The sequence below is a fragment of the Schistocerca gregaria genome, chromosome 2 (genome assembly GCF_023897955.1).
Source record: "Schistocerca gregaria isolate iqSchGreg1 chromosome 2, iqSchGreg1.2, whole genome shotgun sequence".
In the NCBI taxonomy this organism is placed as follows: Eukaryota; Metazoa; Arthropoda; class Insecta; order Orthoptera; family Acrididae; genus Schistocerca; species Schistocerca gregaria.
Window position 1 is genome coordinate 270,313,241 of NC_064921.1, and position 24,728 is coordinate 270,337,968.

The following is a 24,728-nucleotide window of genomic DNA, read 5'->3' on the forward strand; positions in this document are numbered from 1 at the left end:
CCAATTGTTGACTATATGGGGGCATTTGGGGACTGAAGCACACACAATGTATAAAATCTGTGGTGACTGGAGGTTTTCAAACATACATGTTGTGGCAGTGTTTTGTGTAATCACACATATAGCATCTCAGTGTTGCTTAATGCCTATGGGCCAGTGTGAATTCAGATAATTACCAAGGACAAGCGAAAGTCAGTTGACGGGTACTGTGAAAGAGCAACTAATTATGTCAACATCGATTGTCACAAAATAGTGTGCCATTGCAACGATGTGCATATCTGATGCTATCATGTTATAGGGTGACGTTATAATGAATTTTTCACGCAGTTTCAGCAGTTCTCCATATATTAATTCACCACTGATATATTCAGATTCTTTCTGAAAACTTTTTGTAGTAGGGCTAGTAAGACAATGCGCTGCAATGTGGCATCTGTGTGAGGTCTAACTGGGACCATTAGCAAACGATAGGAATGCTCGATTGTTGTCCATCAATACTGGTTTCTTTCTGATGACATGGATGAAAATGCCAAGAAAAGTTGTGATGTTTTACTTTGCTGTGTCCACAAGCATCACACTGAGCGACAAATGCTTTGCGATTCTCCTCAGTATTTGGTCACACCAATAAATTTTTCAATATTTAGTAACTCTTACACATGGACAAAACAGGCAAGAGAAGAAACGGCTTTCTGGCGATGAATGGTTTTACTTGTGACACACATATGTCATGATATACTGCTACGTCCCACCATAGTACGTGAAGACAGTGCGGCTGTTAGCCCAATGATAATTCAATGAATATCTTCATATCGTTAACTCCTTCCAAAGCATTGACAAGTGCTATGAAGTCTAGTTCTTGTGCAGTGGTGTCAATGCAAGACACTGTGTCAATGAAACATTCTGCTTGTGTAATGAGCTATGTAATGTTGGCAAAATGTAATTTTACATAAAAGATATTTACTTTTTTATATAGGAGGTGTACTGATTTAATTAAGTGGGTATTATAAGCTTAATATGCGGTAAGACTGACAATTACATTTTTTTCTACAGACACTTCAGATAAATTAAAGAATTCATTCAGAAAATATGGTTTATAATAACGCCTACTTACTAGCAAGTAACTTACTAGCTTAACTCACAACTGGAAATGTTGAGATAAGCTTTATTTTGCTTGTTCTTGTATGACCATACTCTGTGTTCAAACTATTTTCAGGCACACAGATGGGGCATCAACATTTCTTCTTCTGGTATTTTGGCTGAGAACTATCCAGCTATTACAAAATAAAGTCTGCAACTGATTTTGTAGTAAATTTTCATCTACTAATTCCTTGAGACAGTAAGAAAATATAAAGCAATAAATAGTACCCATGAAAAATGCCACATTCATAAATACTGACATAATCGATGTGTCATAAATACAATATTCATAATTTAATAAGAAATGCCTAACAGATGTAACTGATGTATTGCCCAAAATAAAAAAGGACACAGAAGCCAAATCACATACTCCTTGTCTGTCACAATCTCACATACAGTAAAAAGCCACTGCAAAATGGTCCTGTACAAAGTGTTTTCTCGTACACTCAAGTGACACACAACTATAATGTGCCTATCAAATTAGGCACTGAGTGATTTGCTGTTAGAAATATTTGTGTTCTATACACACAAATATCGTAACACTTTATTGCAGTGTTGTACTTTTAGAAAGTAACAGCAACAAAAATGCTTTTATGAGTCACTATGGTACTTTCCAAGTATTGTAATATAATCTTTTTAAAAAGATTTGTCACGTTATTATGAAAATGTTAAGAGAAGTTACCACTAGACATTGCACTGCAATGCATAGGAATGTATTGTTGCTAAGTAAATTTACCTGTCAGTAGTCTCATATGGGAACCAGTCACAATTGTTTCAGTTATGGTGTATGTCATAACCCAAAAAACTAAGCGTAATATCTTCTGGGCAGTAAATGTACTACTACATTTAAGAATTACATAGTATGTTGATATTCCAGCAATGGAGCAGATCCTGCAAGAAATAGAAAGAAAACACAAATTACATACACAGAATAAAATAACTTACTTGAATCCTACTTGAGGATAGAACCATGTTTAACACAATTTTGATGCAGAGAAAAGGAGGCATGGATGAATGTATTCGCAATCACTGGGCTATTTATAATTGTAAATTTATTGTAAACTGTGGTTTATTCGTCTCATAGTGTACATAATCTAAATCATTTGATTCAGGTACAGGACACACGTCAAAATGGTAGAAAAATTTCACCACAAACATAGAACGACTGATGTTAACAAACAAAATTATACATACAATAAAAAAGTATGATAACAAATACCTTGCTCAGATTATCATTTCAACCTCTCTGAATTCTTCTACGGAATAGTAACATTTCTCCAACAGAATCTGCTGTAGCCTTGCATTTAGAATCTATCACTTAATTTTAAATATGTTTTTGCCCATACCTTGTTATATATTGTCATCTCCATATACCGGGTGGTTATAATTTAACTTTCCGTATTCAACACATTATTAACACAGAAATAATTACCATACGAGGACCAAACTTGGTAGCCTTAATGTCAAGAACATGGGGAAGAGAAATAATTCAAGTTAAACACTTTTAATGTGCCGCTAAGGTACATCATACCATTACCGTTACTGCTACTAAAGAGATTCAATATGGTACTAATCAGTGTCCAGAAGAGTCAGAGTGCAGGACTGCATTCTGAACAGGAGAATGAACCATGTCCTTAAGTACGATGATTACCCCTCTCAATACGCTGCACATGTGTGAATGCTCCCCTGGTAAATCCTGTCTTTCAGGTAGCCCCACAACCAGAAATCATAGGGAGTGAGATCAGGTGATCATGTCGGCCAAGCATTTTGAAACAATCGGCTGATAATTCGATTGTTTCCAAATGGGTTTCGAAGAAGCAGGTGAACCACATGAGCGATGTACAGTGGGGCTCCATCTATCATGAAAACTGTTAAGTTCAATGCATCTCTCTCCTGTAGGACTGGTATGAAGTATATTGCAGTAAAGCTGGCTAGTCACACTGCATGTCTTTGATCCTTGAGCACCAATCTGTTCGATGGGCCAATGATGAATATGCTGCACCATTCAGTGACACATTCACCATAAAGAGGAACACTATGCACAGTGACTGGAGGTGAAGATCCCCACACTCGGCAATTCTGTGTGTTCACTTCACCTGTCAGAGAAAAATGAGCTTTGTATGTCCATAGGACAGTCCCGAGCCAGCCCTCTTCAATTTCAAACCTTGCGAGAAAATGGAGAGCGAGATCAACACGTTGTCGTGTGTCCTGTGGTACAAGCTGCTGTAAAATATGGATCTTGTATGGATACCATTTGAAAATGGTTCATAGCACCTTCTCTACAGTGGACTTCGAGATGCTCAACTGTCGTGACACAGCATGCATACTGCCTGACAATCGGGAATTGTGCACAGCATTGTCTGCCATTGCAAAAGCAATTTCATCAACCACCCATGGTGCAACCGGTCCAGCCTCATCCTGGAGTGAAGCCCAGTTCTCTAGTTGATTTGAATTACTTCATCATGCTCTGTGCAGAAGGTGGAGAAAGTGTAACCTTCCGTAATCCTAGCAGCTGACGATATTCTCGAAGTGCAGCTGTAGCATTACTGTTGTTTTGATAATAGGGCTTCACCAATAATGCCCTGCTCCTTCTGTCCAAACTCACATTGACACATAAACAAGTGTACAGCGACTGGTCATGTGTGCGAGACAATGAACCACAATGACTTACCACGGCACCTGGTGGCCACAGTTGGAAGTGGATGAGGGTGCTGTTTGATGGATGGAAATCATGCACCCCATACCCTGGACATTTATGCTACCAAGTTCTGTACTCGTATGGTAATGAGTTTCCATGTTATAGAGTGTCAAGTAGGGAAAGTTTAATTATAACCACCCAGTACTGTGCAATCCATGTATATAATTTCAGTCGGTGCACAGCTAGCATAAAATTACTTTTATTTATCATATTATATATGTGGTTAAAATGATTCTCCTCAAATAGTTTTTGTCTATTGTGTAGGAAAATTACAATATATCATAAATGTATATGGATGGAACAGTTAGGTTTTGCTATTCCCAGAATAACTGGTAACAAGATTCTGTTTGTTATGCAGCACACCTGTGTCTTTTAATTTAATCCCACAGCCCTGGTCAAATTTTATAAAGTGAGGTCATAGAACATGATTTTGTACATTAAAGATGATACTATCTGCAGTATAGCACAGACACTTCAATGTGGGAGACAACTGCAAATGTAAACTAATGAAGACTTAATGTGGGAAGAGGAGAGGTGCGGAGTAACAAGCCCCCGATCCCTCTCCCACGGCTTGCAATCTACACCAGTGATACGCACTTCTGTGAAATCAAAGTCAACACATTTTCATAGTGACCGCTGATCCCTCTCATGTTGTGTAAACCCTACTCAAACCCTGTCATGGACCAGGATTAGCCTTTCCATTCATTTCAAAATATAAATGAAAACAACGAAAACATGCCACAAAAACCAAAGTGGAACGCACAAAGAATTTGGTAGCAGGCACTGTGAAACTTCTTGCCGAAGTTGGCAACTGTCATAAACAAGGAAGTTCAGGTCCAATCTCTATCGATGTCTTATGTTATCACAGTTCAAAACATCCCACCCCCCCCCCCCCCAACTAAAACTCTCATGTTAAATTGTCCATACTATAGCTACCGAGGTACTTCATATGAAAGACAGCTGTGTACTGGACCCAGTTTTGGACTCTCATTTCTTCATTTTTGTCTAACAAATCAAGTTTATGTTTATTTATTTGTTTCTAGCTTCTTCATGATCATTCTTGTCACTGACCTACACTAAGCAGGTAGTGAATGATGTAATTTTAACATAAAAGAAAATGATTCATTTTCGGTAAAAATGCACTTATGGAGTATACCCCAGTCAACGAACACCACAAAACGTCACCTGGGGGGTGAAGAGGGTCATGAACAACATACTAAAATTTCTGACCAGTGACACGTGAGCGTCACATTTGAAGATAATTGCTTCTGTGTTTCTCTTGAAAATCTCTAAAACCGCAGCTTCTAGCAAAAACATTTCCACGTAAATTCAAACTACATGAAATTTCCTATGAAAAAATGTCCTATTCATATTTTCTCTACAACTAATAGTTCCTGCATTACGGGGGGTAGAAAAATAGTAGATTATTAAAAATAGTGTTTTAACGGTACAAAATTAATGTTTATTGTTAAATGAAGTGGGTTGAGAACAAATAATGAATGTGTGCACCATACCCTAGTGCAGTAGAATCTATTAAGGGGTAAGCTGTGTTCTGAGAGTGTGATGGGCTGTGTGGGGGAAAAGGGGGTAAGGGAGAGGGTATGAAGAGTGGATGTATGTGAGGGAAGGCAGGTCAGTGGTCATATTCATACCTCTTTCCTCCTTCGTAAGTTTGCAAACTGAAGTGTGAGGTGGCAAGTCCCCACTCTCTCTGACCCACTATATCGCAAGAAACAACTACAAGGTAAAAAAGTTATACCACTACTTCTGCAGCTCACCTTACGAATCACCACACAATGCAGTGCACACCCAAATTTTCCACAAATCTATTAACACTAAATTGAGTGCATTGCTAATAATAGTAACGCAAGTAAAGCATATAGACAGATTCTACATAAATCTCTGCACGTTGTTTTACGTTGCTGGAGGGAAAATTGACCATCAGTCACCTGGTCAGCAGGTGTAGCATTCTGCCAGGATAGGCGACTTCCAGTACCATCACTGCACAATTTTCACTTTACAGGCTGTACCTCCCCAGCATTTCCTATCCAGTTCTTGTAAGTAAGTAGACAAAATAACTTCACTGAGCTCATGTTTACATAGTACAGTTATTTTCAGTTTATTGAGTGAATACTTATTTGGAGTACCCAAGTGGCTTTTTACATAAAATACGTTCCTGTAAATAATTCCACAATATAAACAAGAGTTCGATGAAGTTATTTTGTCTTCTCACATGAGAGAACTGGACAGGAAATGCTGGGGAGGTTCAGTCTGTCCATAAGCTGAAAAGCAAGAAGTGCTTTTGGATGGAGGAGTTACCTCTGCTCAAAGAATGGTACAGCTGCTGTACAGGACGACTAAGAATCAATTTCTCTTTAGTCTAAGAACAGAGAGTTATGTACAATCTGTTCATATGTTTCAAATTATTGGGAAAAACTTCAGGTGCCCCTCCACCCATACCAAGGTCACACCTCACTTGTCAGGATTTTACCAGTCTGGGCTTTTAGTATGTTGTTATGACATCCTTGTACCACTGCACAAAAATTTGCAACTATGCAAATTCCCCTCCCCTCTCCAATTTTCCTTTGTTGACTGAACTAGTACCTGGTTGTCCCATTGCGTGTTGTACTTAGTAATTGTTTCAGCAATGAATGATGGGAAGAGACTGTGATGAATCAAGAGTCAGCTGTGGATATTGCTCTCTCTTTGATGTTCCAACTGTTCATTCATGACAAGAAGAGGTGAATAATTTTAACTGTGTACTTACTAGACTCAGTACAATCAGTAACATATATGCAAATGATGCCCTTAAAAATTGAGTGGCAGAAAACAATTAGAACAACTGACAAGTCATTCTGGTGGGAAAACCCATTTCCATAACCCCAATCAGAGACCCAAAACAGGGCTGGAAGTACTCTACACTAAGTTCGTCTGCTGAAACTGGTCATTTCATGGCATAGTTTTTAAGTACAGTGTAGGGAGAAAAAAGCGGTTGGGAGGAGGCAGTGTAGCTGAATATCTTGCATAAAATAGAGGACTAATTTTTGAAAGATTCAAGCCACTTTAATAATTTTAGTACTTTCTTCTCATGGGCAGAAATGATGACAATTTACATAACAAGTAAATATGACATGCTTGCTGTACATTTTAAGTAGGGTGAAAATCTGAAGGGATGTGTAAACTTCTAAAATAGCAACAGGTACGATACATATGATAACCTTGAAGCTTTACAAAATAACCGAAGTAGACATTAATGACTGGTCTTTATTAATGCTTTCAAATAATACCTTTTCTCACTTTTTTTCACATATTGCCCTATAACATTATATACGGATGATAACTGTTGTCACATTATATACTGAAGACAAGTGCTGTCTACAGTTTGTGTGTATTAAAGTCTTGGGGTAATGTTGGCCAGGATAAACAGTAATCTTTCGTTGAGCAGTTAAGTTTGGATACAATGGCACCTTATCTCAGAAAGTATGAGCATCACAAACAAAAATGAATAAAATACAATATCGTGTACCTGCAGCTGACTGAGGGACGGTACAGATCACACAAACGTCCACAAAACTGCGTTAATTTTCAAGTGCTCTAGCTTTCTTTTTCTGTTTCACGAATACAATTTCAGATCCACGCACAATATAATGTCACAGCTGCAGTAACACTGTTCATGAGAGGTTGCCCTTGTAGACAGGTGTGAGGAATGGATTGTGGCCACTGAGATAAAGTGCTCTTTAGAATAATGGTAGCATTCAATTTGCTTCCATTGTCAATGCCGTAAGAATGATAAATGGTAGAAATTAATGATGGAGGAAGTAGTAGCCTGGAATGTATTATTGATATGTTTCGAGTTCACGTTTTGCAAGTTCAGGTTCATGCAGATAATGACATTTGTCAGCAAGTGAATGTTTGCAAGTGGTAACATACGAAGAATGTGCCTTTATTTTTTTTTATTTTTTATTTTTTTTTGAGTTATCAGTCTTCTGAGTGGTTTTAATGCGACCCGTCACGAATCTCTCTTCCATGACAACCTCTTCACCTCATTCTAGTACTTGAAACCTACGTCCTATATTATCTGCCAGATGTATTCCAATCTCTGTCTTTCTCTACAGTTTTTGCCCTCTATGGCTCCCTCTAGTACCTTGGCAGTCAGTCCCTGATGCCTTACATCCTGTCCCTTTTCCTTGTCAGTGTTTTCCACATACTCATTTCCTCTCCGATTCTGCACAGAACCTGCTCATTCCTTACCTTATTAGTCCACCTAATTTTTCAACATTTGTCTGTAGCACCACATCTCAAATGCTTCAATTCTCTTCTGTTCCGGTTTTCCCCCCAGTCCATTTTCACTACCATACAATGCTGTGCTCCAAAGATATATTCTCAGAAATTTCTTCTTCAGGTTAAGGCCACTGTTCAATACTGGTAGACTTATCTTGGCCAGGAATGCCCTTTTTTGCCAGTGCTAGTCTGCTTTTGATGTCCTCTTTGCTCCATCCATCATTGGTTATTTTACTGCCTAGGTTTCAGAATTCCTTAACTTCATCTACTTTGTGACTATCAATCCTGATGTTAAGTTTCTCACTGTTCTCATTTCTGCTGTTTCTCATTACTTTCATCTTTCTTCGATTTACTCTCAATCCATATTCTGTACTTATTAGACTGTCCATTCCATTCAGCAAATAATGTAATTCTTCTTCACTTTCACTCAGGATAGCAATGTCATCAGCAAATTTTATCAATGATACCCTTTCACCTTCAGTTTTAATTCCACTCCTGAACCTTTCTTTTATTTCCACCATTGCTTCTTCGATGTGCATACTGGACAGTAGGGACGAGAGACTACATCCCTGTCTTACAGCATTTTTAATCCGAACATTTTGTTCTTGGTCATCCACTTTTTATTCCCTCTTGGTTCTTGTACATATTGTATCCTACCTGTCTCTCCCTATAGCTTACTCCTATTTTTCTCAGAATTTCAAACATCTTGCACTATTTTACATTATCAGATGCTTTTTCTAGGTCGACAAATCCTATGAACGTGTCTTGATTTTTCTTTGGTCTTGCTTCCATTATCAACCGCAATATGAGAATTGTCTCTCTGGTGTCTTTACCTTTCCTAAAGCCAAATTGATCATTATCTAACATACTCTCAATTTTCTTTCCCATTGTTCTGTATATTATTCTAGTCATCAACTTGGATGTATGAGTTGTTAAGCTGATTGTGTGATAATTCTCGCACTTGACAGCTCTTGCAGCCTTCGGAATTTTGTGGGTGATATTTTTCCGAAAGTCAGACGGTGAACTGCCAGACTCAAACATTCTACACACCAACGTGATAGTTGTTTTGTTGCCCCTTCCCTAATGATTTGAGAAATTCTGATGGAATGTTATCGATCCCTTATACCTTATTCGATAAGTCCTATATGTACATCTACATCTACGTGACTACTCTGCAATTCATGTTTAAGTGCTTGGCAGAGGGTTCATTGAACCACAATCATACTATCTCTCTACCATTCCACTCCCGAACAGCGCGCGGGAAAAACGAACACCTCAACGTTTCTGTTCGAGCTCTGATGTCTCTTATTTTATTTTGATGATCATTCCTACTTATGTAGGTTGGGCTCAACAAAATATTTTCGCATTCGGAAGAGAAAGTTGGCGACTGAAATTTCGTAAATAGATCTCGCCGCAGTGAAAAACGTCTTTGCTTTAATGACTTCCATCCCAACTCGTGTATCATATCTGCCACACTCCCCCCCCCCCCCCCCCCCTATTATGTGATAATACAAAACGAGCTGCCCTTTTTTTGCACCCTTTTGATGTCCTCCGTCAATCCCACCTGGTAAGGATCCCACACCATGCAGCAATATTCTAACAGAGGACGAACAAGTGTAGTGTAAGCTGTCTCTTTAGTGGACTTGTTGCACCTTCTAAGTGTCCTGCCAATTAAACGCAGCCTTTGGCTCGCCTTCCCCACAATATTATCTATGTGGTCTTTCCAACTGAAGTTGTTCGTAATTTTAACACCCAGGTACTTAGTTGAATTGACAGACTTGAGAATTGTACTACTTATCGAGTAATCGAATTCCAACGGATTTCTTTTGGAACTCATGTGGATCACCTCACACTTTTCGCCATTTAGCGTCAACTGCTACCTGCCACACCATAAAGCAATCTTTTCTAAATCGCTTTGCAACTGATACTGGTCTTCGGATGACCTTACTAGATGGTAAATTACAGCTCTCTTAAATTCTGATTCTAATACTGGATCCACCATGTCTTCTCCTGTTTCTTCTTCTACCACAGCAGGCAAATCTTCCCCCTCATAGAGCCCTTCAATGTACTCTTTCCAATTGTCCACACTCTCCTCTGCACTTGAATATGGAGTTTCGGTTCCACTCTTAATGTTACCACCCCTCTTTTTTTAATTTCATAGAAGGTTGTTTTTACTTTCCTATGTGCTGAGTCAGTCCTTCCAAATCTCATTTCTTTTTCTTCACGTTTTTCATGCAGCCATTTTGTCTTAGCTTCCCTGCAGTTCCTATTTATTTAATTCCTCAGCGACATGTATTTCTCTATCCCTGAACTTGCCTGAACATTTTTGTACTTGATTCATCGATCAACTGAAGTATTTCTTCTGTTACCCATGATTTCTTTGCAGTTGCCTTCTTTGTACCTGTGTTTTTATTTCCAGCTTCTGTGATTGTCCTTTCTAGAAATGTCCATTCCTCTTCAGCTGTACTACCTACCAGACTATTCTTAATTGCTGAATCTTCAGCCTTAAGAGAATTTTAAGTGTATCTCATCATTCCTTAGTACTTCGGTATCCCACTTCTTTGTGTATGGATTTATCCTGACTGATCTCTTGAACATCAGCCTACTCACTACTACATTGTGATCTGAGTCTATATCAGCTCCTAGGTACGCCTTACAATGCATCTGATTTTGGAATCTCCGTCTCAGCATGATGCAATCTAACTGAAATCTTCCCATACCACCCGACCTTTTCCAAGTATACCACTTCTTCTTGTGATTCTTTAACAGATTATTCGCTATTACTAGCTGAAATCTATTGCAGAACTCAATTAGTCTTTAAGCCCATAATCGCCTATAACCTTCTGCTCTACTCCTTGCCCTACAACTGTATTCCAGTCCCCCATGACTATTAGATTTTTATCTCCCTTTGTATTACCCTTTCAATATCGTCTCGTATACTTTCCCTATCTCTTCATCTTCAGCTTGCAACATTGGCATGTATACCTGAACAATCATTGTTGGTATTGGTTTGCTGTCGATTTTGATAAGAATAACCAAATCACTGAACTGTTCAGAGTAACACACTCTCTGCCCTACCTTCCTATTCATAATGGATCCTACTGCCGTTATACCATTTTCTGCTGCTGTTGATATTACCCTATATCCATCTGACCAGAAATCCTCGTCTTCTTTCCATTCCACTTCACTGACCCCTTCTATATCTAGACTGAGCCTTTGTATTTCCCTTTTCAGATTTTCTAGCTTCCCTATCACATTCAAGCTTCTGACATTCCAAACCCTGACATTAGAACATTATCCTTTCATTGATTATTCAATCTTTTTCTCATGGTCACCTTCCCTATGGCAGCCCCCTCCCGGACATCCGAATGGGGGACAATTCCGGAAGCCAATGAAGAGAGCACCATGACACTTTTTCAATTACAGGCCACATGTCCTGTGGATACGTACCATGTGTCATTAATGCAGTGGTTTACATTGCCTTCTGCATGTGGAATGGAACTTACTCCATGATGAAACAAGAGTTACTCGCTTTGGGCAATGTAATAAAGATTTGATGACATATTACCGTATGGTGGGCAATGTTTGTGCTTGTAGTGATGTAGTAGGATTACCGAAACAGTTAAACATAGCATACGATGCTGCCGAGTGGCGCTTGTTTATTGCTAAGACAAGTCTGGAGGCTGTACTATTGCATAATGGTAATACATTTCCATCTGTACCTGTAGGGTACTCTGTGACTTTGAAAGAGAACTATGTAAATTTGTCACACACACTTGAAGCTATTAAGTATGAGGAAGAAAACTGGAAAATATGTGGTGACCTTAAGGTGACTGGTTTACTAACTGGTCTCCAAAGTGGTTTCACAAAGTATTGCTGTTTCTTTTGTCTTTCGGACAGTTGTGCAACGGATAAAAATTATACAATTAATCAAAATACACATTACGCAGTTAAACAGTGACCACCACAAGAGGAATTGGTTACAGGGAGAGAAAATGCGAAATTTGTACCTTTGGTGGATTCTCAAAATGTTTTCCTTCCCCCACTGCATATTAAGCACAGCTGTATGAAGAATTTTGCCAAGGGAATTGACAAAAATGCTAGTGGTTTTATGTAGCTACATGAAGTGTTCCCTGAATTAAGTGATGCCAAATTGAAAGAGGGGATTTTTATTGAGCCACAAATTAAGAAGTTAATGCATGATAAGAACTTCAAAGAAAAATTTAGTCAATTGGAACTTGCAGCCTGGCTTTCTTTTAAGGATGTCGTTGAAGGTTTCCTAGGGAATACAAGAGCGGATAACAGTGACAAATTAGTGAGAACTCTTTTAGAGAACTATAAAAATCTTGGATGCAGAATGTCACTAAAAATGCACTTCCTTCGTTCTCATTTAGACTCCTTCCCCACCAATTTGAGAGCGGTTTGTGACGAGCATGGAGAAAGGTTCCATCAGGACATTTTGCGAATGGAAAGCTGAAGACGTGAAGGACATATATCCCACAGAAGGAATGAATGTTGCAATTTTTGTTGTAAAAATGTACGTTAGTCCCAGAGCACTGGAGAAAGGTAGTTTTTATGGCATTAAGTATGTTATATATTGTCCAAATTTAGTGTAGACCACACTAGTCTCTGTTTTTAGATACAGGCATTTAAAAACCTCCGTAACAAAAAACTGGAGGGTGGTGATGAAAATCTAACTGCATTTACAGATTCAGCAAGTCCAAATTAGTAAGGTCCACCATTTTTTTTTTTTTTTTTTTTGCTATATAGTGTAATTAATATTTTAGTCACGGGAATGGCGGTTTAATGTTGCTGTTATAAGATATGGTTGTAGTGCTCTTACCGCTGCAGGACTGGAGAGTTCTGAACGTGTTCACTTATTGTAACCATCATATTAGTAAGGTAGCTAATAAAGATTTTGGGAGTTGTTATTATTCTGATAAGGCTCTGCCTCCCAGTGCACATAGCAGATGTAGGGCAAAAGGCTCTGAAGGAGTTTTCTTTCTTTCTTCTGCAAAAGCCAAGAAGCACTTCTTCTTGGTGGTATTTTTCCCTGGGCTGCCGGGACAGTCAAGTGTGCCCCTGGGTGACTCAGTAGCTCCACACAGATTGATTGTGTAATTATCCACAACACAGAGCTGTAATGATGTGAAGCCTGCCCCTGGTAGAACTGGAAATTTATTATCAAAATACCAAATACGCAACAAGTTAATCTTGAAAAACAACTTCATCTACATTCAACAACAGAACATCATTGTGATACGTAAATTGACAATGTAATTAAGAAAAATTACTTTTTCAAGCAAGAAAAGAGACGCAACGGTTCACTAAACAAGTGACAAAATGAAATTTCAACAATACAATGCATCTAGTCTAACAGCAGACTGCAGCTCCATAACAACAGTTATACTCTCAGAAAAGGCAAGTTATGACTCAAGGAGGAAGCAAACAATTCCAGTTTCCTTATGTTTTATTCCCTCGACACTGATTTTTCACAATTATCTCTGAAAGTTGGAATCAAAAGCATAACATGTCAGTTTAGTTATGCATATGCAATGTTGTTATCGAGTGCAATGGAGCCAGTGCTTTGTAGTTTGTAGTACATTTGGCACTATTGATGTTCAATGGTGTTCTTTGCCACAAAAGCTAACAGTTGTTGCTCAAGATCAGTAAATAACAAGATGACCAACTCATAGTGCCAATAATAAACAACAAGTTACAGGTACAATAAGAACACTCAACACTAGGCTCACTGGACATGTAACATGGGAGGAGAGAGAGAGAAATCTGCTGTGGCCCAGCACTCACCAAGTAAAAGTATTGGTTGCTGTGGAGAAGAGATGCAACTTTTTATTCAGGGGTGATACTGAGATACATAAACATGACAACAGCTTTAACAAGAATGAGGAAAACCTCTAAATAAATGCAACTTGGATCAGTAGTGGATACAGAAAAACCTCAAGCAGGAGGCGCTAAAGATAATAAAAGATAATCAAGCCACATGCAAAGTTTATGAATGTTTATTTAAGCTGATTATACACATATACAAGACATTCGACAGAGGGCCTATATAGGAATCTTCTTGAAAGTCACTATTACCGGAGATATATACATCAACAGTTTCCCATACCTAACTCTTATTATGAGTTAGATATAGGAAATTATTGTTACATAAAGAGTAAAAAAATTGTTACTATGAATTACTATTATTTATACTTCACAATCAACTGATCACTCTCACTCTCAACTAATCTTCACACTTGCCCTTGCTACAACTAGGACTTTTTAAGTAATACATTCTTCAGTCTTAATATTTCTGCTTCTGAATGTAAGTTAGCTTTCTATTCAGCGAATGGTCCATACTTATAATGTTACAGATCAAAGGTTCTCCATACAGGAAAACAGTAGAATATTCGCAAGTTTTCTCAAACAAATGCCAGACAGAATAACGTATTGAGATCACTAAAATGGCAGCAACTTTTCTCACAGGTATATGTTAACTATCTATGTGCCAGACAGAAACGTATAAAATATGATGGAGTGGACGTGCATGTTACAGAGGAAAGTGCAACTACTCAATAACTCCATTCAGTCAAGTCGACTGATGAAAGGAACACACGAAAGCGTGCGGGCTGACTGGCAGGGGCAGCACAGGTGGCAATGTGGGCAGCTCAGCAAGGTGGGGGGTGTCTCCCCCCTATGTACCCGCCACTGGCCTGGATGGTATTCACCATTTTTGCTGCAGATCGCAAGCCTGAAATCACCTAAGTACTAGAACAGAAATTAGTATATTTTTTTAACCTACTGAAACTTCAAAACACCCAAGATATTTCAATTAATCTTCACATTAATACTTTAATTTCTCCAATTCTGTAATTTTTATTAATAGTTATGAAGAATCATTAATTCAGCAACTGTAAATGATCTAATTGCACCTTCTGGGTGCTACCAAGTAGCTTCTTCCTTTTCTCTAACTTGAAACTTTGACTTGCTGGGAAGAGATTTTCAGCAAATGAGGAATTGATGGTTGCAGTCATTGAGTAATTTTGTAGAGTTTGACAAAATCTCTTTTTTCAACGGGATGAAAAAGCTGGAAGATCGCTGCACCAAGTGCATATCCCTCAAAGGAGAGTATGTCAAGAAGCGAATTGCTTATCAAACAAACAGTTTACTGGCTTTTTTAACAAGACTTACCAAACACCCTCACAGATGTCGGCAGCAAAGATTAGGCCCTGTCCACAACATTCTTTGTGATCATCAATACGATTTACTAGTAGTAAGAACCAGAGGTTGTACAGAGTTTCAGAGAAAACATATGGGAACAATTGACAGGAATGGGAGAAAGAAATACAGTAGCTTTGAGGGATGAAATAGTGAAGGTAGCAGAGGATCAAGTAGGTAAAAAGACGAGGGCTAGTAGAAGTCCTTGGGTAACAGAAGAGATATTGAAAGGAGAAAATATAACAATGCAGTAAATGAAGCAGGCAAAAGGGAATACAAATGTCTCATACATGAGATTAACAGGAAGTGCAAACTGGCTAAGCAGGAATGGCTAGAGGACAAATGTAAGGATGTAGAGGCTCATCTCACAAGGGGTAAGATAGATACTGCGTACAGGAAAATTAGAAAGACCTTTGGAGAAAAGAGAACCACTTGCATGAATATCAAAATCTCAGTTGGAAACCCAGTTCTAAGCAAAGAAGGGAAAGCAGAAAGGAGCATATAGAGGGCCTATACAAGGGTGATGTTACTGAGGACAATATTATGGAAATGGAAGAGGATGTAGATGAAGATGAAATGGGAGATATGATACTGCGTGAAGAGTTTGTCAGAGCACCGAAAGACCTGAGTCAAAACAAGGCAACCGGAGCAGACAACATTCTACTACAACTACTGACAGCCTAGGGAGAGCCAGTCCTGCCAAAACTCTACCATCTGGTGAGCAAGATGTATGAGACAGGCGAAATTTACTCAGACTTCAAGAAGTATATAATAATTGCAATCCCAAAGAAGGCAGGTGTTGACAGATGTGGAAATTACCGAACTATCAGTTTAATAAGTCACAGCTGCAAAATACTAACACGAATTCTTTACAGACAAATGGAAAAACTGGTAGAAGCCGACCTCGGGGATGATCAGTTTGGATTCCGTAGAAATGTTGGAACACGTGAGGCAATACTTACCCTACGACTTATATTACAAGAAAGATAAAGGAAAGGCAAACCTTTGTTTGTAGCATTTGTAGACTTAGAGAAAGCTTCTGACAATGTTCACTGGAATACTCTCTTTCAAATTCTAAAGGTGGTCGGGGTATAATATAGGGAGCGAAAGACTATTTACAATTTGAACGGAAAGCAGTTGGCAGTTATAAGAGTAGAGGGACATGAAAGGGAAGCAGTGGTTGGAAAGGGAGTGAGACAAGGCTGAAGCCTCTCCCCAACGCTATTCAATCTGTATATTGACCAAGCAATAAACGAAACAAAAGTAAAGTTCAGAGTAGGCCTTAAAATCCATGGAGAAGAAATAAAAAGTTTCAGGTTCGCCGATGACATTGTAATTCTGTCAGAGACAGCAAAGGACTTGGAAGAGCAGTTGAACGGAATGGACAGTGTCTTGAAAGCACGATATAAGATGAACATCAACAAAAGCAAAACGAGGATAATGGAATTAAGTCGAATTAAGTCTGGTGATGCTGAGGGAATTAGATTATCAAATGAGACACTTAAGGTGGTAAAGGAGTTGCTATTTGGGGAGCAAAATAACTGTTGATGGTCGAAGTAGAGAGGATATAAAAAATAGACTAGCAATGGCAAGGAAAGCGTTTCTGAAGAAGAGAAATTTGTTAACATCGAGTATTGATTTAAGTGTCAGGAAGTCGTTTCTGAAAGTATTTGTATGGAGTGTAGCCATGTTTGGAAGTGAAACATGGACGATAAATAGTTTAGACCAGAAGAGAATAGAAGCTTTCGAAACATGGTGCTACAGAAAAATGCTGAAGACTAGATGGGTAGATCACATAACTAATGAGGAGGTACTGAACAGAATTGGGGAGAAGAGGAGTTTGTGGCAAAACTTGACTAGAAGAAGGGATCGGTTGGTAGGGCATGTTCTGAGGCATCAAGGGATCACCAATTTAGTATTGGAGGGCAGCGTGGAGGGTAAAAATCGTAGAGGGAGACCAAGAGATGAATACACTAAGCAGGTTCAGAAGGATGTAAGCTGCAGTAGGTACTGGGAGATGAAGAATCTTGCACAGGATAAGAGTAGCATGGACAGCTGCATCAAACCAGTCTCAGGACAGACGACCACAACAAGTACTATGTCCTTACTCTACTAACTCTATGTTGCTATAATCCCTGTTACACCTAACAGGCAAAAAAAAGTGCTATAAGCAATCACACCGCAATTAACTAATTATAATCTTCAGCTGTGGTCACAATTTGAAACTGGTACAACTAAATGAGTTGAGTCTTTGGCAATACAATACATTGTGCTGAAAATATAAAAAAACAATTTAAAAACACAGCTGCAGACTCCAATAACATGACAGACAGAAAAAGTAAGAATTACTTTCCAAATTTGTCACACTACAATATTTTCAAATCATTTATGCTTAAAAAAAATTACATAATCAAACTGATGCACAGTAACCCTTTAAAAATATTAGTTTTCATTACACGAAAAAAGGTTACCTTCATTACAAAGCGTATTTGTTAACGGAAACATTCCCCCTCCTAACCAGAAATATAATGATGTAAGTGTTTCAATAACCTATTTAACATTATGTGACAGTTATCAATACCACTATGTTATTGACTGACAAGTGTATATGTCCTTTCTCATACTTTAAAAAATCACTCAGACGCGAGAGTGTACTAATAACGCACAAGACAAGATGAAAAGCGCATGGTGTCAGATACTGGAAGCTTTCATTACATTCCATACTTCAGATAATATTCCCCCGCTCTCTTGATATGGATACAGGATTTATACCTCATACAGGTTTATTTGTTGAGCTTTTGGCTTTCAAGTTTTTGGGCTACTCATGAACCAAGTTTTTGATGCACCTACTACGCAAACAAAACTACACGGTAAACACATAGTCGATTACGTGCCGACTACGAAAATTTTTCTTATAAGTTATGACAGTAGTTTTCATCCATGACAGTATGTAAAAAACAACGAAATCAATTTCCGAATATATAATCAAATGAAATATGCCTCCTGCTGTGGATTACATGAAAATGGACAATTTACAGACAACAATAACTTGTTAACAATCATTTATCATTGTTTCTTTTGTAGAATACCCTACTAACTATCCCAAACTAGTGTGTATACAGCTATCTGTAGAACAGGGAACCAGAAAGTCTGTGCTTGTAAGTCATTTGTTTCGCATTTAATCTTGTTGACTGCAAATCAAACATGTCATAATATAAAACACAATTATAATGTAACTGTTTGTCCTACGTCTATTTTTAACAACGTCAGTATACAAAGCAACTGAGCGTTTTTTTGATACGGGAGTGTTACAAGTAGTGCAATTCCCACACTTCCCCAAAACAACGCAACATTACATTTAAAATAATTTTTAATTTGGAAAACTGTGGCCATTGCAGAGGAGAGTTGGTCTAGAACTAATAGAATTACACATAGAATGGCTGAAGTACTTACAAAGAGAAGGGCAATACTGAATGAAAAAGCGCGCAAGAATTGACAGCACGTCCAACTTCTAAAACTGGGGCGCTTTTAGCCTTGATTCGCTTTTCAGCGTCCAACAACAATAGCTACACACTTTCTCACACAATTTTATCGGTGTCGCTAAGTGTAAACCATAAAGTAAAAATATATGTACTCAAACGACAACACAACTTTCTCCAACAAGTCCACGCACCTTTCAAACGTAGTAACTATTGGTATTCAAAGATTTCCATTGACAACATGTACCGACACTTATTTTTAAATAACACCTTTGAAAGTCAGTGTGTGTGTGTGTGTGTGTGTGTGTGTGTGTGTGTGTGTGTGTAATTATTGAGAAAAAACCGTGCAGGTCTCCTTGAAAGCAACAAAGAGGTATATAATCAAAGTAGAGACAGTAACTAAGCTTGGTATAATAAGAATATTGTCGTTGGCTGGACGTTTCTGAAATAATAATTCTTTACCTCTTAAAGTTTTAGTTGAAGTAATTATCAAGCCTAACAAATTTTTAAACTACTCGTTAAACGGTCTGCCACAGACATGCTCTCATGAGAAATCAGTACTAAAATCTGATTGTGTTTTGGCCATTTTAACCTTTTCGCGGCTACATATGTGTTTGCCACAAGTCTCGCAGAGTGCAGTATTGCTCTGGCCTAAGATGACTAGCTGCACACGGACTTTTCCAAAGGGGATGGTTTTTTTTTTTTTTTTTTTTTTTTTTTTGCTTGCTGAAGAACATGCGCCGGCCTCCTGGCCTTGGGCCGAATACCTCAGCCGAAAATCGATTCTCTCCAATTCATCTCTGCTCTTAGTGCATGCTAGCATAATAAGCCATTTACAAATAACTCACAATGGTAATGAAGTGCTTGCTGAAAGCACTTGCGATGCACCAAAGTACCTTCGGAGTACAGAAATAAAATTATTTGTTCTGTGGTACACTTCAAAAGTAGAAACCAATATTTTTTTAATACAAAATCTTTTTCCTTACGTCTGAATAACCTAATCACACCTTAAAGAGATGAATTTGTACATTTTTTTACTAACTGGTGCTGTGTAGGCTATGAATTTACTTGATTTGTGAAACAGATATTGCTGCATATGAAGAATCACTTCAACTAGAGAGACTCTTCAGTCTTGGAATCTTTTACTGTCTGAATACTTTTACAACTTGCAGTATGTATTTTCAATCCTTTTCAGGTCCCTAGACAACGTACACAGCCAGAAACCACGATACACGAAATAAATTGTCTATGTTATGTGCGAATAGTTTTGGTGTACTGTAAGAAAATGAATATGTAAAATATTTTTGTTTTAAATATGCAACATAGGTTAATATATCAAGTACAAAATAGATATAGCGTTATTTAAAACAGCAAACCCATTTCTCGCCAGCGCGAGACTCTCCACAGTGAGGAAATGTAATTGTCTGAATACTTTTTGCAATACTTAGCATGTACTCTCAATCCTTGTTTATGCCATTAGTCAGTTTTCACGGCTATAAATCAGGGTACCCAAACACAATCGTTGTGGCACATTACAATAATTTCATCATATTGAAAAGTGATGAATATTTACAGTTTTCGTTTAACTGAGGAAATGAGTCCTGTGTATTTACAAGACTTACAATATTGGTATTGTAGATCACCAAGTCTGTTTGTTACCTGCTACGGTCGCAGGTTCGAATCCTGCCTCGGGCATGGATGTGTGTGATGTCCTTAGGTTAGTTAGGTTTAAGTAGTTCTAAGTTCTAGGGGACTGATGACCACAGCAGTTGAGTCCCATAGTGCTCAGAGCCATTTTTTCTGTTTGTTACCAGCGTTTTCATCATGTGGAAAGGCACTTCAAACTCAGAAACGTCAAGCATCCGAATACCTGTTTCGACACATTGTATTTATTTTTTATTCCTGCTTTAACCACTTACGTAAATTTCGCTATCAAAAATCAGGATACCTGAATATAATTGACTATGTTACAGAAATAATTTTGGCGTAGCCAAAGCACAAAAGCAGTGTAAGTTTTGCTTTACTGGTGCAGTGAATGCTATGGAATTACATTATGTACAGAATAGATATTGTAGCTTCTGAAACACTAAGTCCGTTCATTTGCCTGTGAACTACTTCATCTGAACAGATGGATCCAGGAACTGACTGAGTACTTTTTACACACATTTTCTCCAGTTTACATCCTCCTTTTTGACCTGGGCTTGGATAAGCATGGGCAAGTTATATACACATTTTATATTTTTTACTTACATTTTTATCCTTATTTTCTGTTTTTTAGAATATTTTATTCAAAAGTGATCTATTTCAAGTATAAGTTTTACTTCATGAAGACTAGTAATACTTCTTTGTGGGAAAAGTCTCTAAACAGCATTCAGTATATAATGATACATTGCGAGTTTTACATTGGGATCTGATTTCTCAGTACATTTTGTGTTTCGTACAAACCATATATCTGTGCATGACTACTTTTCTTTAAATGTTCACTCATAATAACATCTGGAAAATTCCTCCCTGTAAATGGTAGAGGATTCTAGCAATTGGAACTCCTTCTTCTGCCAGGTTCTCTCCGTTATGTTGCTTATTTTTCTACACTTTCCCTATGATCGACCTGTGGAGAGAATGAGCATTTAAAATGCACAAATCCAGAACACAAAAAAATTATTTCTTGTACCACTTCACAGTATTAGGCACTGATCCTACTGAGCTCAGTGGCTTGTCAAAATGAGTAACTGCACCCATACTCGAATTGTAATCTATGTACAATACATTGGTGTTTCTTGATTTTTTCGCTGTATTCTGTCAATCTTCTCTGTTAAAACCATCTGTGTTGTGTTACATGTAGTACACATCCATATATCTCTGTTATCACACCATTGATAGTAAACACCTTGTCAGTTGACCTAAACTCAGTTTCTCCTCGTTTGGGCTTCTTCTGCAGTTTTGGCACTCTGCGCCTTTCCTTACAAACAGTGCCACATGCGGTTGTCTTGTAGTTGTGAAGCCAGAGAAATCGGTCTTGGGTGAAATTGCAGTTGTCAACACAAGTAGAATGTCTCTGTCCCATATATGGTCTGTTACATGTTACCACATCGCCAATTTTCCGTAAATTGTGGGATCCATTTTCTGTGGGTGGATCTGTATATACAATGTAATCCAAAATCTACTTAGTCTGACAGTCAGACAGGACAAATGTCTCTATCCCAGATCTGATTCGCTTGGCTCAAATAAATTTTTGAAAAGATAATCAACCATTGAACAACAAGATACTTTTGTTAAAGCAAAGTTTCTGACATGTACTAAATGCACTATGAAATGTCGTATGAACTTTATCGCAGATAGTTATAATTTTTAACAAATTGTTGCCTCCAGGACTCGTGAAGTTGTCACTAAAAAGCAGCATTTTCAAAAGCAAAATAAAAGTAGCTGCTAAGATCTGTGTTACCCTTGCCTACTACCATATCTCTTGTTTATTCTTATTCACTCACTTTCTTTGTTAAGTTTTGTTTGTTGTTTTATATTTGCTCCTGGAATTATATTTTATACAGTTTACTCTACTGAAGAGATGACTACAGTAAGTGGGTTCGAAATGATGTAGGTTACAGTAGTTTTTCAGAGATGAAGATGCTTGCACAGTTAGAGCAGTGTGGAGAACTGCATGTCTTAAAAAAATACCGAGAGTCTCTATAATGTAAAAAATGACAAAGGTAGAATACCTAAATTAGTAAACAATGGTTTCAGGAGTTTCTAGGTTTACGCCGTTTATCATTCTAATGGGCTTTTATGCATTCTGAAAACTTGCTTAGGTGTTGCCAGATTACCCCAGATATGACACCATATTTAAAGTGGGCAAGAAAGTTGGCACAATAGGTACTCTGATTTATTTTTTCACATACATTTTAAATTATCATGGAATCTAATGTTATTTTCATTTACCATGACAAACGTAATGGTGGAGTTAATAAGTATGCTCTGTGATATGGCTAGTCATAAAGCTATATCTCAAATTGGTATGGTAGACTCACACTCAGCACGTATGCAGCAAGCTAATAAAAGTGGTTTCGTCCTACACAAATTAGGAACCGTTATAATTGAGAAACAGATGCTTACATGCTGCACTTTCTTCTGTTAAAATTTTCTTGTTTATATTAGTCTATGTGGAAACTAAACTGTACATTAACAGGATTCCTGTGGCAAAAGAACACAACTAGAGCTGTCAAAGGAATACTGAGCACATGAGTGAATTGCATAGGCCTCCCTTCTCAGTGACTGACAACATTAATTATGATGGATTGATAACCAAGCTGTTTAGTCCTTTTAATCCACAAACCAATCAAGCAACCAGTGGCTGTGTTGCCACTGTATGTTAAAATATCACTTAGTCTAAAAGCAAACAAAAGTTGGGTGAGTCATTGTCATAAAAACATGATGTACACAGACATCATCTTATGTATGGCAAAATCTGGATTTCGCTTAAGCTGCACAAATATTAATTGTTTTAACTTCTCCTCGCTGAACATGTCAATGAACTACCTTCACTAGTAATACAGACGGCTGAAAAAATATGAGAATTTCATGTTATGTACGAAGCACTAAGAGAGATGTTAATGAAATATGATGGTAGTTTTCTTGGTTTACTCATTAATTTATTTAGTCCATATGGATAACTGAGGGTGAGAGAGGACAAGTTACTCTCCCACCTATTTTTCATAAAGATTTTGTTACAACGTTACACAACTTGAGTGAGACTCCAGAAAGTTAACAGCCTGGGCAGGCCTTGATGAAGCCTGGTAGGGTGCTAAAAGCATGAGGTATTTTTATGGCTCTTAGTTCATAGAAACAGCATGTTGTAAGTTGAAAGCAAATTGTGGCAAGCCCATCCCCCAGTAAACCTTGCCGGATAGGCCCACAGCTGCACAGGGCAGATGGAGCACCCCCTAGTCCAGACAGGTCTCCAGCAGGACAATGCCGCTATACCTACATTGGCACCAGCCAAAGGCTGGCCTTCGGGCGACGAACTGAAGGGACATCTCTACACAGTGGAGTCGTAAACCGGGCATTGTGTGCAGCACCACGTCTAATAAAAAGTCACAAGTTTTCTTGTTCTCTGATACTTCAAATAGGCCTGCGACCCACTTCCATTGGCCGCCTCGGTCGTATAAGAAACTCTGGCATCTGAGAATAGAATCTTTATGACACCTCATAGCTAGGACGAACATGCTCCAAGGCACAGGCGATTTAGATAAAGATATTTAAGATTGTATATGCTCGCTTGTTGCTGCAGGAAGTGACGCAACTTCAGAGAAAAACATCTTCTCCCACCGCGAAAACTTAAAAAAAAAGACTGTAATTGGAGGTTTCTTTTTTTTCCATAGACGCAGGTTTCTTAACTCTTGCGTTGGTTCGACATGAGTTTGTGCTGTTATGTAGGAGGGGAGATTTAGCGTTTCTAAAGCCCTAAGATTGGCTCAGGAAGGGGTGAAGACGGTGTCGTTCGTGCATGAAAACGGAATTGTTTTTATCTCGGGAAGTGCGAGGCGCTCGGGCTCTGGACTTTGGTCTGGAAGAAACTTCTGGTCGAAGCTCTGGCATGCGTGGTTGGTACTTGAGACCTGTCCTAAGACTTGGGAGCCTGTGGTGAAGTTCTTACTGTACCGACAGTGTGACTTCAAACATCTCGGACTACTTTTTTGGCTATGGCACACTTATTCATTTTTGGTTTGCCAGTCTTTCTTGACGTTTGGTATCCTTGTGCGCTCTGTCATATTAGTGAGCCAAATTTGTCCTTAGTACAACCAACGAACGGGTGTGTGACACACTGAAATCTACCGTGATTTCAGGACTCTGGTACAGAGTAAATTGCAATCCATCTGCCCTCCCCCCATGAACCATGGACCTTGCCGCTGGTGGGCAGGCTTGCG

The 24,728-nt window shown here is 38.3% G+C and overlaps 1 protein-coding gene across 2 annotated transcripts in view; it reads right to left on the bottom strand.

Moving 5' to 3' along the window:
- Positions 1–19,118, bottom strand: part of LOC126336862 (uncharacterized) — a 313,200-nt gene extending 294,082 nt beyond the window's left edge. The window contains exons 1-2 of one of the 2 annotated variants that reach the window (XM_050000960.1): positions 18,785–19,118; positions 1,868–2,022 (exon numbers count right to left, since the gene is read on the bottom strand). The gene's annotated coding sequence lies outside the window, so the exon portion shown is untranslated. The remainder of the gene's footprint in view (positions 1–1,867; positions 2,023–18,784) is intronic. The other variant, XM_050000958.1, reaches the window with a different exon arrangement.
- Between the last annotated feature and the right edge of the window lie 5,610 nt (positions 19,119–24,728).